We start from the raw sequence: 17,337 nt of genomic DNA on the forward strand, positions 1-17,337 counted from the left end.
TATGTAACAGGCAGAATAGATTTAGAATAGGTAAGTCTTGTTTTATAGACTTGATAAGCTATTTTAAGAAGGAGCAACAACAATAACAAAAGTGATACAGTATTGTGACAAACCCTACAATGAGCTAGGCTAGTCAAAAATGTCTTCACACATAAAACCAACAAATGCTATTAATATCAGTGTAAAGCAGGCTTCTTCAGGTTATGTAACAAAACAACAACACTCAAAATCCCTACTAGAACCATGCATGCACTTCAAACATTATATCAACCAAAGGCTTATTCTCACCAATGTTAAAATGTGCATTTCTAGGCACATCACTAATAATCAGGCAATTGACACCCAGTGTGGCTATTTACAGCACTTAGAGGCTATACAGCAGCCTCTAGTGGCAAATCAGCTGGAACTGCAGACTCTTCTTTAGCCAACTACAAGTGTGTTCAGACTTTCAGATGACTTTTGACATAGTTCCACATTAAATATTCTCAAATTGTAAGTGATGGGCACTTAAGGTAATGCTTTTATTTTGTATTGAGGACTGATTTTTGGATTTAAAAAAAGTATAGATAATTGGTGAGTGTTCAAATTGAGGTGATGTCATTGGTGGAGTGCCCCAGGCATCTGTATTAGGACCAGTATTCTCCTAAATGTAAATAAATGATCTACAGTTTGTACATTTGGTGAATTAAACAAATTAGTACAGGAGACATTTAGAATATTGTGTATGATTTTGGTTTCCATATTACAATGTGAATACAACATTTTTCAGAGTCAATATTAAAATGTGAACCAGAGGGCTTAAGTGAGATGGAGACTATGGTTAAGTACAAGTAAACAACAGAATGCATTTCTTTATACAAAAGTTCTGTGAGGCTGGATAAGATACTCAGGTCAATTACCTCCTTTCAAGCAATTAATAAAGCAGATGGCATGAATAGCCCCTTGTTTGTAACCTTTCTTGTGTTTTCTTTTGTTCACATATACAGTAGACAGATCTGGCATTAAAGTTATTTGACTAGTATGCGGAAGGAAATTTAAACAGCCATCAACATAAGAGAGGACAATAAACTTCAATGGCTACAGTATTTATAAAAACATATTTTAAAAATCATAAAATAAATTCTCTGCAAGTAATTAGTGGTTATCTATGCCAAGCACAATTTACAGTTTCTATCCGTGAAGAATAAAGGCAGCCAATAAGCCCAGCCAAAGCAAATGCCTACCCCTACCGAAACAGTATAAAGGAATTATAACATGCAGTATGTTCTTATAGAATGTCATTTCATGATGTTTATTTTCTGACGCATGGAATAAATTTATAAGTGTTTTTCTAGCATTTGTCATATAAGGTTTTATGAGGTTTTCTGTAAAGCATGGTTTTTACTGTGTTCCCATTAAATTGTTTCATAGCTATGGTTAAATTTTTTTTTTTACTTGGCCTTTTTATTGTGGATCTCAAAATTCCATCTGTACGTTCCTAAGATGTAAGAGGTCATGTGCTTTCTATTTAAATGAAATGAATCTAATGGACCTACATTCACATGGACAACTGCACAATCTATATTGTCAGTCTAGAAGTCTCCCATCCAAACATTGGCTCTGCTCACACCTGCTTAGCTTCAGTGGGTTGCCAGTTGTGAGTTGCAGGGGATATTTGAGCTTCTGCTTTTTAGAAAAAATACAATTACCAGGAAGATTTTCTGACAGGATGACAAAATAACTTAATCTCTACACCCAGAAAAATGTCAATAACATCCTACTGGCTGTCAGAATTTAACAAGTTCAAATTCATAAGAATTGCACTTCTGTGGCTTTAAGGTTAGGTTTTCGTAACAGGAAGAGGGTCCTTTTGCTTTTTATTATTTTAGTAAAAACAATTCTGTGGTAACCAATAAGAGTCTAGCATCCTGGTTTCATCAGTATCATTAATACTTAACATAAAAGGAATTAATTTACATTTATTTACATAAGTATGTTCACTGTATGAAAAATTCCTTTAAGTACCTGAAAATTTTAATTACAATAAGAACTCTGGCATGAAATGTCTCAGTTGCACAACGTCTGACAAGTTGCAAAAATATGTAAATATGTAAAAGCATAAAAAGCACACCTTTTCCTTTAGCATTCCATTTAAAATGGGAAGTGTGGTTCTCTAACTAAAATGACAGATAGATAAATGGAAATAATATTATTCATTAAATATAAATATTTTCTCAGGTTTCCACCAAAGATCAAAATTAAAAAAAACATTATTTAAAACGTACTATAGATGGTCTCGACTTTTTGTCAGCAGCTATTTATTTTTTGTAATTTTGTCTCCCTTTTTGGCTACAGTTTTGAAATATTGTTCCATGTCCAATGTGACCAACAGAGCTTCCTAAATCTACTTCATTACTTAAAGCTGTATCGGCTTTACATTTCCAGAAATAAATGTTAATTAGTTTCACGCAACCACTCAGAGGCAAACAATCCTCCATACTCCCAATATCAAAACAACATAAAACTGCCATAAAAGTGAAACACAGCACGGTCTGTTGTATGATATATGTTTGGGCGGACGTGGTTGGGCCAAGATCTCATTTTGTCTGAAAGCGTGGTCTTAATTATCCTTAGTTAAATTAAAATCAGATTACTATCAGTGAACTCCTAATCCTCTTTTTTTAAATACAGATCTTTTTCCTTGGCCAATCTGTTAAACCCAGCCTGCTGGGAGGCCTTCAGAGGCCTAAGTTTATTTTCTTTCATAGTTACTAATTGACTGGGCTGTGGAAACAAGTGAATGCGGATGTATGGCCATCATATGTTGCCACTGTGATTGAGTGCACTCGATGTGGGATCCATTTGCTACTATTTAGAGCATGGTCACAGACATAGAGTACACAGCAGGCATACTGTTGGGAACAAACAAGTTATTGTAGAATTCCTACACTTTTCTGTTGCTAGTGAAATGCAACAACATGGGTTGACAACAGGGAAAAACGTTGTAAGCATAAGATCCTGATTTATGTACTTGCCTGTCTGCTCTTGTACGGTTTTAGCCTAGACTGAGCAAGAGCTGTAAGAGTTTTCCAGGTCAGTTTTGGGGCTCTAATTGTCAAGACGAAAGAAAACTCCCCTTTACACTTGAGGCGGAGCGGAAATAGAATAACTATATCCCTATACTGAAATCATGAATTGCCAGTTCTCCTTAACGACAATGTTCTTACTGCCGAAAATGTGAGGAGCAAATGGTCTGTTTGCTGTACTATAAATGAGTGTGTCAACTCATGTTAATTGCTTAGATTCATTGAAGACCTGGGACTGCCCTGCTCCTTTACTTACTGGCTGTTTACTAATAGTAAATAATTACTATTAGTAAACTGTCACTTAATGAATAAGATTGACATCTGTCTTGATAATATCTGACAAAAAACTCTTTGCATGTCTTCTGCAAGCAGAGCTCTGGGTTTGCCCTGGTACTGCAAACAGGAAATAAACTAAAGAACACGAGAAGAAAGGTAACAAATGCCAAAGTCAACTTTGCATTGGGAGATTTTAAGATAGCTTAATTTAAGTCACAGATCCTAACTGCTTGGTGATTAAGGATCTCATGACCTCAATCATGAAAATCGAGTGAGTTAATCCCAGCGATTAAGGCTTATTAATCTTAAGGCTTAATTAAAAATAATAATTGCTTACACTTATATAGCGCTTTTCTGGACACTCTTTTCTGGACTCCCCACCACCACCAATGTGCAGCCCCACCTGGATGATGCGACGGCAGCCATAGTGCGCCAGAACACTCACCACACATCAGATATCAGTAGGGAGGAGAGCAGAGTAATGAAGTCAATTCATAGAGGGGGATTATTAGGAGGCCATGATTGGTAAGAGATTTCACCTCAGTATTGCACAAGTAACTTATTGGTGAATCTATTTCTCATTTTTCTGTTGCACATCACAAGAAAAACTGCATACAATTGTTTATGATTATTCAACAAGAAAGGACATTCAACCCAACATTTTGTTTTTATTTTACAATTTGTTTATTAATACAGGGATTAATACAGGGATTAAAAATCTACAACCTGTTAATTGTTTTGATGTTCTTAATCTTCCTGATGTTCTGTTGTTCCACTCTTACTTTTTATTTAATTTCTGAGTCCTGGGTTTGCTCACAAAGTCGTGGAATGATGCAACTTTGTCATTACCATATAATATTTGAATAATTCTGTCAGGGTCCTTGAACATCAAACCATCAACATTCTCTCTTTAAGAATAAAGAGGTTCAAGTCATTTAACCAATTTTGCAGCCACTTCTTTAAAGTTAAGAATTAATCTTGTTGCTCTTCTTTGAACTAATTCCAAAGCAGTGATATCCTTTTTATATCCTGTTGCCCAAAATTGTAATAAAATTCAAAAGTGTTTTAAGTGAGGCCATCCCAATGCATTGTTTACTTTTATCATGACTTCCTTTGACTTGAACAGCTGGCTTAAAAATATCTTAAAAAGCTTAGTAAGAAAATATGTGATGGCGTTGTTCCCAGTGTAACCCACCCCAATACTTTTAAAATCATTACTTATGTTTCAATTTATAGCACTTGTTTTATTTTTCTTAGCAGCCCATCTGGTGAACTCTGAGGCATTAAGGTTGAATTATTTTTTTCAAAAATATCTTCCAAGTTGAAAAAAAACAGGGATGGCTAGTGGTCATTTCTGTCCACATACAGTACTACATTAAGATCGTAAGAAATCAAAGGATATATGTGACTTGTCTACTTTCTCTACAACTCAAAAGAGATTGTGTGCTATCACTAAACAGCTTGATTTTGAAAGTCAATGAATCAATCAATCCATGATCTAAAAAAGAAGAACAATAATACTGCGTAATCTGCAGTGCAGAACTGCAAATGGCAAGCTAAATTAATTCAATCAAAGAAATTACAACTGTTTATGCTTTTCATTAAAAAGTTGACCCACCCACAGGTCACAGATAACAAACCAAGTAATTTGCAGCAGTATTTGCAAGAGAGTTTCTGCTTCTGCCAAATGGAAACACTCTTGTGAAGTATTGAATTCAATACTTTATTGTTATGTTATTGTCAACAAAGTTGATTGGAATTTGCAGCCCAGAAAAAAACAACAAAAACATATACTGTACTACACTCACACACACACAACATATTGAGGTGCTATTTACGAACTGAACAGTAGTACATTTGATGCTTTGTAACCTTCTCCCCAAAGGGAGAAGCTTAAAAATGGAGCTGACAGGTAGGAAAGGGTCTGTGAACCCCATCTCAGCTTTCCGTTTGATGCGTTACTGGGTAATGCCTCAAAGTACTGATTTTATAAGAATGTTAAAGTTAAATACAGACCGCATTTTTTCTTAACCTTGCCAGCGTATAGTTGTTTGTGTGGGACTCACTGATCTTCCAAGATGATGAGTAATTCTATAAAGTGTATCCCATTATTCAAGTATTTATCAATGCCCACAGCAGCTCAGTGACAGTATTGGGAAGGCTGGCTCAACCACACACAACTCTGAGAGGGAGTCTGTGAGTCAAACCTGAAGGCACCAGGGGAAATTATACCCTTGAACGAAACTCCCTTTACACACAGAACTTTTCAATCAAAAGAAAAAGAAAATCTGATATATGTTTTGGCAAGGGTTAATCAAACGTCATCAGTCAAATCAGTCCACAAGTCCAATGTCACTTCCTGAAGACCACTGCGTTTCTATCAGGGTGACAGTAATAGAGAACATCATCAGTGTGACCCTGTGAATCTGATATTAATTAAATTATTTTTTTAATAATGTTGTTATCTACAAACCTCTTGATTTCTATTGCTTAGAAATAAAGATACAAATTCTTAGTACTCATTTACTGTAGTTCTGCAGCATTTATGGAGACATTATTAGCAATAATTAACAATACATTATGTCAGTGTGAAGGTTTTGATATGTAACTCTTTCTTCCAAAATCTGATGCTTCACTGTCAGTTGTCTGTGCTGTTTTTTTTTTCTTTACACTGCAGAGGAATTGTAAAAGACAGTTTTAAAGTAGCCATACCCAGGATGTTTAGATTTTACTGATACGACCCCCCCCGAAATAAGGATATTTGCAAGAAGAAATTTTGCTGGAATCTTGGAAGTAAACTTTAGAGATGTGGTCAAACCGCCTGTTAACAGAAGACCTGAAATACCTGTGTGTTTATAATAGTTTAGGTTCTGCTTAGCCTTCCTTTCATTTGAGCTGTGATACAAAATGGGAAATACTGTACAAATGGAACTTTTCCACATTTTTGTGCTTTACCCTTAAACCTGAGCTTCTGACTTGGCTTGCTTGTCTCTCTTCAAAGCGAAAGTGAAACTGCCTTGGACTTCTGTGTTTGCTCCCCAAAATCCAAAGGAGGGCACAGTTTCTGCCATCTTTTTGTGTTTCTTATCTGATCATTTCCAGTTGTGATGATTTTAGTCAGAAAGAGTAAACAGTTCTATTTGTGCGAAAAATGATATTTTGTATTTATATTTATATTTATATATTAGGCATTTAGTTTAATGACATGGAGGCCAATGACACTGAAAATGTGACATATACAGTATAATGCAGCAGTCTGGGGGGCAATGTGAGCTAACATTCAATTGTTCTGTAATTTTACAACTAATTTCTCAAACAATACAGTAATCATCCTTCTGTTAAACACTAGAGTCTGGATTCACACAACCGGGACTGGGCGAAACTGTTTATGGTTTTTTGTTTATACTATGTAGCTATGCTGTTTATGTTATTTAACTAGGACTGCTGGACAATAAAATCTTCGTGTTTCTTCTGCGTCAGAAGCTTATCTGGTGTAGGCAAAGGGCAAAATAGGTTAGAGATGATTTTGTTTTTTTTAATTCAAACGCTCTGTCCTTTCAAAGGTGTGCCTGTTGTCAGCTGGGAAGGTGAAAACCACTGAAGACTTTATTATCAAAGGTGTAAGACGTGGCGCCAGCCCATGGAGACACTTGTGTGTACTTTGTTCCTGTTGTTTGCACAAAGCAAATACTAAAATGCCACCTTTGTATAACACTGATTTTGTTGGCTCTGTCAAACACAATATATCCTATCATTCATGTACTTATACATTGCTTAATACAAATTAACTATAGCAGCATAGGATCAAAAGAACTTAAGCCTTTTAGAGCTTTAAAAGTCCAATCCAAGGATTTCATCCAGCCTTCTCTTGAAGCAAGCTACAGTCAGAAATTGTTTTTGACATCAACAGCACAAATGCTGAGTATAGATGGGAACTTGTATTAGGCGACACAGCATTATAAAAATCTACTGGATGAGCCCATGAGAGCAAATCTAAAAGTAATACTAAAACACACAAGTGACAATTCAACCTGGATTCATGAGCTGCAGTGTATCTAAAGGAGCTAGAGCACTGTCAGCCAACAACGGGCATGCATAGTATCTGTATTGTTCATCAACTGAAGTATTCTTTTCAGCTTTTAGAGGTATCTACTGTAGTTTATTAACCTTTCATCTGTGAACACCACTCAGATGCACTGTGATACAGTATGTGCTATTAGCCTTTTGATAAAATAATCCCTAAAGTTAAAAACCTAATGTTTCCACATAAGTCTGTAGGGGAAAAAGGCTCTTGGATACGGTTTTCATCTAATCTACGTTTGTCAGATAAAGTTGTTTTCTCTAGAATAAACACACAGAATGCCTCCATTCATAGATGAGAGTTTATAAAACATATTATAGAAAGTGATTTGAACAGGGGTTCAAGGCTGCTTCAAACAGTAGAGTGTTCTAGTTCAGACCTTGTTCAAACCCCTTCAACTGTGCCATTAGCCAGCTGTGATCAGTATTTCCTAAGATGTTGCACACAACTGGCTACGAGCCATTGACATTGGGTGGGTTAAAATCGGCCAGGATATCCTTGGATTGGTGTGGAAATGCAAACCCTTTGACTTGCCGGGGGCTTGAATTGTTCTGAACAAGAGCAGCTCTGCTTTTTCTAATGAATGTACACTGCGCTGCAAATACTCCTGGACTCTCGGTGTGAGAAACGGAGAATGGCCCTGGACGATTTGAGTTGTGTTGAGAAATGTTCCTGGTCTTCATCCCTCTCTATGACTGTATGGGAGCTGAGAAAGTGCAGTCAAGTTAATTAACAACTGGTGACACTGATGAACAGTGTGACAACCGAAGGCATGAACAGGGCTTTATATTATTACTTAATTCTTCCATATTGCTTTTTTGTCTGCCTTTCATTGTGCCTCAGACAGAACATTCTCAATGGTGCTTTCCTTCTTGAAAACCCCTGCAACCTGTCAGATCAAAGTGCACCCTTTTGTTTTAAAGAAAGACTTCCTGTTTGGGGTGCTTTTCATGTCGGGGGAGAGATCTCAGAAAATTAAAGGGATCTCCTTTGATGTTCTGAGTTCATTCCATTTATCTCTCAACTGTATGAGCTCCCTGCATCTGAACAGGCACAAAGGCAACAAAGCTAGAGTAAGCAGACCCAACTAATCTGAATATCAGCCGTGTGCCAGTCTTTTAGGGATACAGACTGGCATTTGGAACTCGGCTGGCAGAGAAATTGTCCTGGTACTTTTATTGTTGAGCTGGTTGCCGTGGTGCATGCAAATTGGGGCTGAGGTATGTGCTGTTATCTCCCTGCTGGAAATGCTGTGCCCTTGTTGCTTCATATAGCTCAGCTCTAGTGCACCAGCCATTGATAAGGCTAATGTCTCAGATAGCTACTGTGCTTTCAAGTCCCTTCTCAAAACAGCCGGCTCCCTTTCATGTTCCTTTCCCAGCCAAGGACAGACAAGCAGGACCACAGGAAAAAACTGGCTAATCAGTAATCGGTAACTTGCTGAGCCCAGCAGTCCTCCAGATCTGCAGATTTTTTTTTCCAGAGATGCTTTTTCTTGTTGGGATTGAAGTGAAACTGGTGTCGGTTGAGCCAGACCTCAGAGTGAGGTGTGGGGCGGAGGGAAGGGGTGACAGGCTTCAAAGAATTTTGACTGAGAGGCTATGCCTCCTTTCCCTGGCCCCTGGTCACAAAGCTTATGCCATCCGCTTGCTGGGTGAGCAGGATAACCAGCAGGTCCTTCAAGTCTGTCAGAAAGTAACATCTGAAGTTCATGGTAGTGAAGGGGAATAGAAGCTAAGACGAATATTTGTTTTTTGAAAAGCTAGTCTTCGGCACATTCTACATGCACCCTTGTATAAAAGCCCTAAAATTATGTTTCCGTACACTTCTGCAAGTGCTCTTCAGCATGTGATAAATTCAGTCATTCCTCCATCATTATTTTTTGTTCGTATGTTTCTCAGAGTAGATGTTTTTATGGGGCGATGATTAGTATGGTCTTTATTCTCCAGTCTTTTTGTTTCATGCTTGCCAGCTGTTGCTGTGCATTCAAGCTTGATTGAAATTTTGTCAACTTTTGTTAACTACTTAACTACTTCATGAAATGAATGGCCTTTGAAAAATGGCCTTTGAAGCTTATTGTCCAGGTGTGGACATGAGAAACACTCTAGAGGTCAACCAAAGGTAACGTATCTGTCATAGGCTTGATAAAGACAAGGGGCTAATGTGATGGAAGTTCTGATGCTGTATTTTTGTGATTTGTGTTCAGGTAGACTTCAGCTTATCTTTATGTCTAGCAAAGACTTTTGTCAGCTATTGTGGTGTGAAAATGTGAGATACACACTTTGCCCATCCATGGTACAACTGTGTGAGATCAGGCGAACAAATACAAATACAAACAAATCCATGGGATTTCCATGTACAAGTACAAAATAACCCAGCAAGCAATGAGTACAAGGTGGGATACTCCCTGCACAGGACGCCACGCCATCACTGGGACGCACAGATACACACACTCACACCAGAGCCAATTAAACAGAAGCTCTTACCGGCATGTCCTTGGACTGTGGGAGGAAACCGAAGCACCAGATGGAGACCCACACAAACATGGGCACAACATACAAACTCCACACAGATACAGCTCCACACATTGAAACCAAGGCCCCAGTGCTACAAGGCAGCAATGCTGCAATGCTAACCACTGCGCCAATGTGCCGCCCTTGCCCACATCAGTGACAGAAATTTAACAAATATTCTTTCCTGCTCATCCCTTCATCAACTTAAAAGTTGATGTTGTGTTTTTAACTTAAAAGTGCCTACTAACTGAGTTTGTTCATTTGATTTTTTTTTTAATGAGGGAAACGTTTATTGATGTTTATTTTATTGGAGCTTTTGAACATTACAAAGCTTCATGGTAGGCAGCAGAAGTATTGCAGGGTGTGTGGAAAGGGACTGCTGTGGGCTTCTGTTGCCACTGTGGCTGCTGGGAGGCACTCGACACTGTTGAATGTCAAAAAGAAAAAGCCAGTCAGGAAATTCCATGTGTTTGCTCTTGCCTGTTGCCTGTGGCAGTCGGCTTGCTTGAAAACATTGACCCACATGCTGAACCCGCCCAAATGGTAAATGAGGGTCAGAATGTGTCGGATGGGGGTGGAAAGTGTTTTGTAGTTCCTGCCAAAGACAAAGTGCAAATCAGCAGAGGAGGGCAAAGTGCAGAAGGCACTGTTGTTAAAAAGACGATAATAATAAAGAGACAGAATTCACTATTATTTTTTTTCCTTCGTGGATGTGGTGACATAAAAAAAACTAATAAAATTCTGCGGTACAAGTTATGTTACAGCATAAGTGCTGCACTTGTCAGTGTTATCAGACCAGTTTAACAGAGGCTAACCTTACCTGAAGCAACTTCAGACTTCACCGACTTTGATGCTGCACAGTACTGAATGCAATTTGCGCAATATAAATGAAAGGCATTTAAAAAAAGTTCTATAACCACATATTATGCAAGTCTTTCACTGCACTGATTGCAACACAGGCACAGACTTCAGATATCTTACAGATTAAACTGCGTTATGGCCTACCAAAGGGGTTTTGGAACTTTACAAAGAAGTGCAATGAAAAAACATCATATTTTATTTCTCATTTTTTGACTAATATTTAAAGGTGATTGCTTGCTCTTTAGTTTTTTTAATCCCAGATTATCCCAAATCAGAATGGGACTCACTTCAGCCACCACTGAATGTCAGCACCTACTATACCTGGTCAACGCAACCAGTATGTGCAAACAGTCCTACAACGCAGAAGTTGAAGTAAAAAAAATTAAGCACTTGAAGTAAGAAGTAAGAAATTGCTTAACCTGTTTTAATTAAATTTTGGGAGGCTAGATTGTGCAAACACCACATAGAATTTAGTCATTTCACCAGAGTTGACAGTGCTATAAATTCTGACAAAGAGTGCCAAGGAATTTAATGACAAATTAGTACATGTCTCAGGCATTACATACAAGGTAGGACCCTTTTCCTTCACCAATTAGTTAGGCAGGCTAGAGCTGAAATAAGCTTTAGACACAGGCATTAACACCTCTACTTCAGCAAGCTGGGCCATAAGATCCTTAATGTGCAATACCCCTAGTCGTCCTGCTGGGACATTAGGCTTGGCTTTTGTTAACTTTCTTTATTTTTTATGTTTATGTATCTACTTCCTGTTGTAGTGCAAAGGCAACTCCTGTGCTCTGCTTGAAGAAAAATAGCAAATAACTTGGTGTCAGACAGTATCAAGACCAATGCTAATCTTATTATTAAAAAGCGATAGTTTACTGATAGTAAACAGTAGGTAAGTGACCAGGGAAGTCCCAGGACTTCAATGAATTAGAGAAAATCAATATTATTTGCAGTTCCAGTACTGAACAATGACCCTGACATACTAGTTTATATGGTAACCAGGTCACAACTCCTTAACATTTTTGCAGTAAGAACACTGTCGCTGAGGAGAACTTACTATGATTTAAGTTTCAAGATACAATATGATGCGATAATACTTTATTGTCTGATTTTTTCAGAAATGTGTCTTGCATCAAACCATGTCAAAGCACATACATAGAAACTTATAAAACATACAAACAGTACAAGTAAACATAAATATAACATTATGTTACAGACCATACATGTCCATTTCATACCACTTGTATAGGAATCCACAAACCTATAGCAGAACCCTGTAAACTGAGTTTCCCCACAATTACACTAAGTCTGTTACCCTTTCATATATGCAGACAATGTTCAGAGCAATTTCTTCAGTACTCATGGGATCAGTATTGGTCTATGGCTAATTGACATGGCTATAAAGTATGTTTTGTGTTTCAGCATATTTTGGTGTATAGAGGTCCATCTCACTATCTCTGTTCACTTGCATCCCCATTCAACCTGAGGGAGCCTGAGCAATTTTGCAAAGAAGGATGGTCAAAAACTATAGTGTCCTTATGTGCAAATCCGGTAGAGACAAATCCCATAAGACTCATGGCTGGAATTTCTCTCAGAGATGCTTCTACTGAATATTGATTCAAGGCAGTTGAACTGTTTTTCTCCAAAATTCAATATGACGGAAGTGTTTGTAACTGGCATTTCTTTTTTCAGCTGCAAGCGACATTAGACAGCACTCCCAGTGCATACAGGCTGAAGTCTTGGAAGATTGTGCATAAGTTGAGGAAACATGATAGGTAAGACATGGGATTTAACAATTCTGGTAGAAAGTGGTGACATGTGATGCTTGTACTGTATTTTTCAGGACTGGGCTGTTTGTTCTTTATAATCCTTAATGCAGTGATAATGATTTTCTCGTGCCATCTTGAAAAGTTGTGTTAGGTTTTGTTGAAGATCACTTCAATGTATGAAATGAATTTTCATTGTGGGCCTGAACTACAAATGCATTCATTATAGCTCAATTTAAATTAGGCTAGAAATTTTACGTGAGACCTATGTTAACCTTTTCAGTTTTTGAAAGGACGAGGGAAGGATTTTCTTAAAGTTAGCGTTTCCATAACAGAATTATTGGAATGTGGAAGTAATAGGCATAATAAAATCAGTTTTTCATCCTTTAAGCAAGTAGACTGAGCACAGCACCTTTCAGGTTAAAAGGAATGGTCTTCTGCAGACAGTGGGATAAATACGAAGGACAAAAGAATGGTTATAAAATACGAAAAAACTATTCATTGTATTGCCTGCTAGTTAGCATCTTAATAATTTGCGGATGTCATCCACCCATTCCTTGAGACAGTCCAGGGCATCAGCTACAACAGCATGGTTCTGTAGCTTCTTCCAAACCTTTGTGTAAAGATATAATAAATAATAATAATTGCTTACACTTACACACTTAAATTTCCCATTGACCATTCATGGCCTCCTAATTACCCCCATCTATGAACTGGCTTCATTACTCTGCTGTCCTCCCCACTGATAGCTGATGTGTGGTGAAAGTTCTGGCGCACTATGGCTGCCGTCGCATCATCCAGGTTGATGCTGCACATTGGTGGTGGTGGAGGGGAGTCCCCATTACCCGTAAGGCGCTTTGAGTGGAGTGTCCAGAAAAGCGCTATTTAAGTGTAAGCACTTATTATTATTAATTAGTATCTTGGGGATAGAAGAAAAGCTAAAATAACAGCATATTTGAAAAGTGAAAATCTGAGGAGGAATTCATTTACAGATGTGGAAGTCAATCATTCTGTTTCTGAGCACTAGAAGCTGCACAAAGCAAGGTGGGTGAACTAACCAGAAAAAGTGCGATGTGAGTAATGATATTTAAATCAGTGTTTTTTTAAGTGCCTGTTTGACCTTTAACCAAATTATCCACAGCTCAGAAACCCTGATGAGCTCCCACTGAATCTTTAAATAGAAAGGAAAATGCAATGACCTTTTTTCCTGATCCAGCCTTTATCACTGACATTTTTAATCTTCTGCCAGATTAAACACCAGCATACTAAAAATGGAGTATTTTTTCCAAAAAAAGGCACTGATAATTAAGAGATAGTTATGTTGTTTGCCATTGCTTTCTTCTGCAACAGTTCAATGTACTGCTTCTAGATAAGGTTTAACCTGGGCTGCCTAATGATGTGGTGTTCTTGGAAAGGCAAGAAGAGACCCTGCTGTATGACATGGCACTTTTTGTGTATAACAAGTAGAACAATACTAATTGGATTTAATTAACTAATTGGATTGATTTTGATCTTGGCATGTTATCAAGGAGGTGTGGGAGAATAGTATGGTCATCACAAAAATATTAGGGGTACCTGGGAGACATCAAATGATTTTGGTTGTGAGACCAAGTCAAGAAATCATTATTTGTAAGGACCCCTGACGTATGCTTAACCATATTTAAATATATATTTATATATAAACCCCATATATCAAATGTACATGTAATGTGTGCCTCAACGCAATGAACAGACATACAAAATATAATACAAATCTTTATAATGTCATAAAAAAGGCATCCATTTTCAATGCCCACTTAATGCAATACAGGGGCACAGTGAATCAGGGTCTAACCCCATACACAATTATTTTAATGTATAATACTCTCTGGAGCCAGCAGCTATATCACCCTGCAGCTCTCAGCTGGCTTCCCACTGAAGCTAAGCAGGTCTGAGCCTGGTCAGTACCTGGATGGAGACTTCCAGGGAAACTATGGTTGCTCCTGGAAGAGGTGTTATTGGGTCCAGCGGGGGGTGCCCACCCTGCGGTCTGTGTGGGTCCTAATGGGCCGTTATAGTGGGAGGAAACTATACTGCAGTGGGTGCTGTCTTTTGGATGAGACATTAAACTGAGGTCCTGACTCTCAGTGGTCATTAAAGATCCCTGGGCATCTCTCGATAAGAGTAGGGAGTTATCCCTGTGTCAGGGCCAAACTTCCCCAATTGGCCTTTACCGTGGCCTCCAAATTTTCCCATTTATGATTCACTTGCACTTGCCCTGCGATGGACTGGTGCCCCTGTCCAGGGTGTACCCTGACTTGCGCCCGTTGCTTGCCAGGTAGACTCCGGCTTCCCGTTTCCCACCATATGTTATAAAACAGTTTGGCAAATGACATGACATGACATGACATATTCTCTGGAAAGGATGCTAGTCCATCTCAGGGTACACATACAGATTTTGTCAAACATATACAGACTGTTTATACAGACTGCACTTAGAGACATCAGTTATCCCAGGAAAACCCATCTTTCCAGATGAAAGCATGCAAACTCCACAAAGAGCTGAGCCCAGGAGCCAGGAGCTGTGAAGCAAATGTACCGTTCTCTAAGCCACTGTCTGACATGATTAAATCTGAATCAGAACCACAGATCTGAAGTCCACAGTTCACAGAGAATCCCAGGTGGAAAATCAATTTCCTAGTGAAGCACACACTACTGAAACACCACTAAAAGATCATGCCTGTGTGCGTATAATTTTGAGGATCAGTATTCCCTAACGAGTAAAGAAAAGGGTCACTTGCGAGCTTAAACTTCTACACGTAATTTTAAAAATGACAAGGAATTATCTCTGGTAGATGGTGATTTTGTAGTTCTTTCAGTTCATTTCTAACATTTTTTTTTAATCTAGTAAAGAGATTCACAGCTTTGTGGTGAATTAAGGCAACCCTTACGATATAAGGTTTCTGGTTAGGAAAATGGGAAACCGTCAATGTTGTTACTGCAGGACATCAGAGTTTTAAGACCTAAGAAAGGCATCTAGAGTTGTCCTGCAAGCTACAGTATCTAACTTTGTGGGTGTCACTATGGTATGCTACAGCTGCACTTATAGCTAATATTTTGCTGTGACTGCAATATGTTTGGCTAAAGTGTTTGTGCTTTTGCCAAAAGCCTTTTGTGTGAACTGGATTGTGTGGATGCTTTTTACAGTTTCTGAAAAATCTAGACGAGACAAACCTGCTACCGAAGGGCAAGGGAAGCCTCACTCGGTGTTTCCTCACTTCCAACTACCTCATTCAGTTTAGAACATCTCTATATTACAACTCCTCTAACTAATCACGACATAAACTAAAGACATTTCACCGAGACATCAGGTGAGCGAATCTCACTCAAATTCCCGCTACAGACTCGAAATTTCTGATGTATTGCATTACACGTCTTTGTGTTAACAAACTGGGACCTAGTTCTCAAAAGTGCTCGACTTACTGTACATGCATATCACTCTTCTAGATACAGGTAATGGGAAGCAGCTGCCTGCCCTTCTGTAAAATGGGTATTTTGTTATGAACTCATGGTACTACATTAGAGCTCTTAGCCAATATAACACTTCTATGAAAAGCAGAATGATGTTCTAGCAAACACTAAATAACAGGTGCTCCCATGTGCAGGGACCTAGTATATGTGGTAAATCTGTGGATAAAGGAACAGGGAATACCCCAAAATACAGAAGAACCACTAATGACAAGAACTAATTTCCTTCACACTATACAATGGCAGCACAGGTCCTGATATTGATTACAACAGTGTACTACTGCAAGATCTTGGTAGATTGATACATAAATTATTCTCAGTGAAAACAAAATCTAGTATTAGTACATGTATTAATGTATTTAACTTATGAGAAACAACTAATTAAGAGTTGCATCCTTCCTTCTAATGCCTCAAAATGCAAGGCATAGCTGAACTAAAACAGTAACTTTAATGCAAGTTAAATGGGCCACCAGCTATCTCTTTCGGTAAGGTTCCCTCTGTTAACACAGCATATTGTAATTGTTCTTAATGCTACTCTCGTGATGTGATGAAAACTGCTTCTTTTGTTATTCCTACCATGGAAAAAAAGTAAGCATTTTCATAATACAGGTTTCTTTTCTTTGGAAGAAAAATAATATCAAATAATTACAGTACGTACAGTAAGTGTGTTTATTTTAGCCTCCTTTTCTTCCAGTGTGTGATTACAGCTTCCAAAGTTACAATTTCTTCATTTTTTTAATTTCTAATAATCATTATTGTGCTTTCAAACAACAATCTCATGCAAAACGATCATGCTTTCAAACAACAATCTCATGCAAAATGATCATGCTTTCAAGCAACAATCTCATGCAGAAGTCTTAAAAGATTTATATTCAAGGTAAAAGGACTAAATGAGTTGTCACATATACTGTATACCATATAAAAAAGTAGGATTTGATTTCATTAATAGTATGTGGTTTCCTTTTAAGAACCTAGTCAGATTTCCTACCAAAATGAATTTGTTTTATCCCTTGTCAACATATTGATTAATACACTTTATTTAATAAAATTCTGAAGCAAGCGTGGACTGGGCTCGTTCTTTTTAAATTATTTTTGTTAATGTTGTTGTTTTGACCTTTAAAAAAGTCTGGAAGCTCACTGTGTGTTTTCACTTGATTCAGTTTATCAGTTAATCTGAAACACATGTGAAACAAAAACTAAAAATCATAAACCTTTCTACCTAAACCACAGTAATTCTTCAGAGCAGGATGAGAGACAGGACCAAT

The 17,337-nt window shown here is 37.9% G+C and overlaps 1 long non-coding RNA gene across 18 annotated transcripts in view; it reads left to right on the plus strand.

Annotated features, from left to right (window-relative positions):
- LOC107078070 (uncharacterized) overlaps positions 1-17,337 on the plus strand; it is a 264,300-nt gene that overhangs the window by 146,755 nt on the left and 100,208 nt on the right. For all 18 annotated transcript variants that reach the window (XR_001479061.2, XR_001479060.2, XR_001479062.2 and 15 more), the window contains one exon: positions 12,492-12,574. This is a non-coding gene — a long non-coding RNA (uncharacterized lncRNA). The remainder of the gene's footprint in view (positions 1-12,491; positions 12,575-17,337) is intronic.

Source organism: Lepisosteus oculatus, chromosome 7 (genome assembly GCF_040954835.1).
Source record: "Lepisosteus oculatus isolate fLepOcu1 chromosome 7, fLepOcu1.hap2, whole genome shotgun sequence".
Lineage (NCBI taxonomy): Eukaryota > Metazoa > Chordata > Actinopteri > Semionotiformes > Lepisosteidae > Lepisosteus > Lepisosteus oculatus.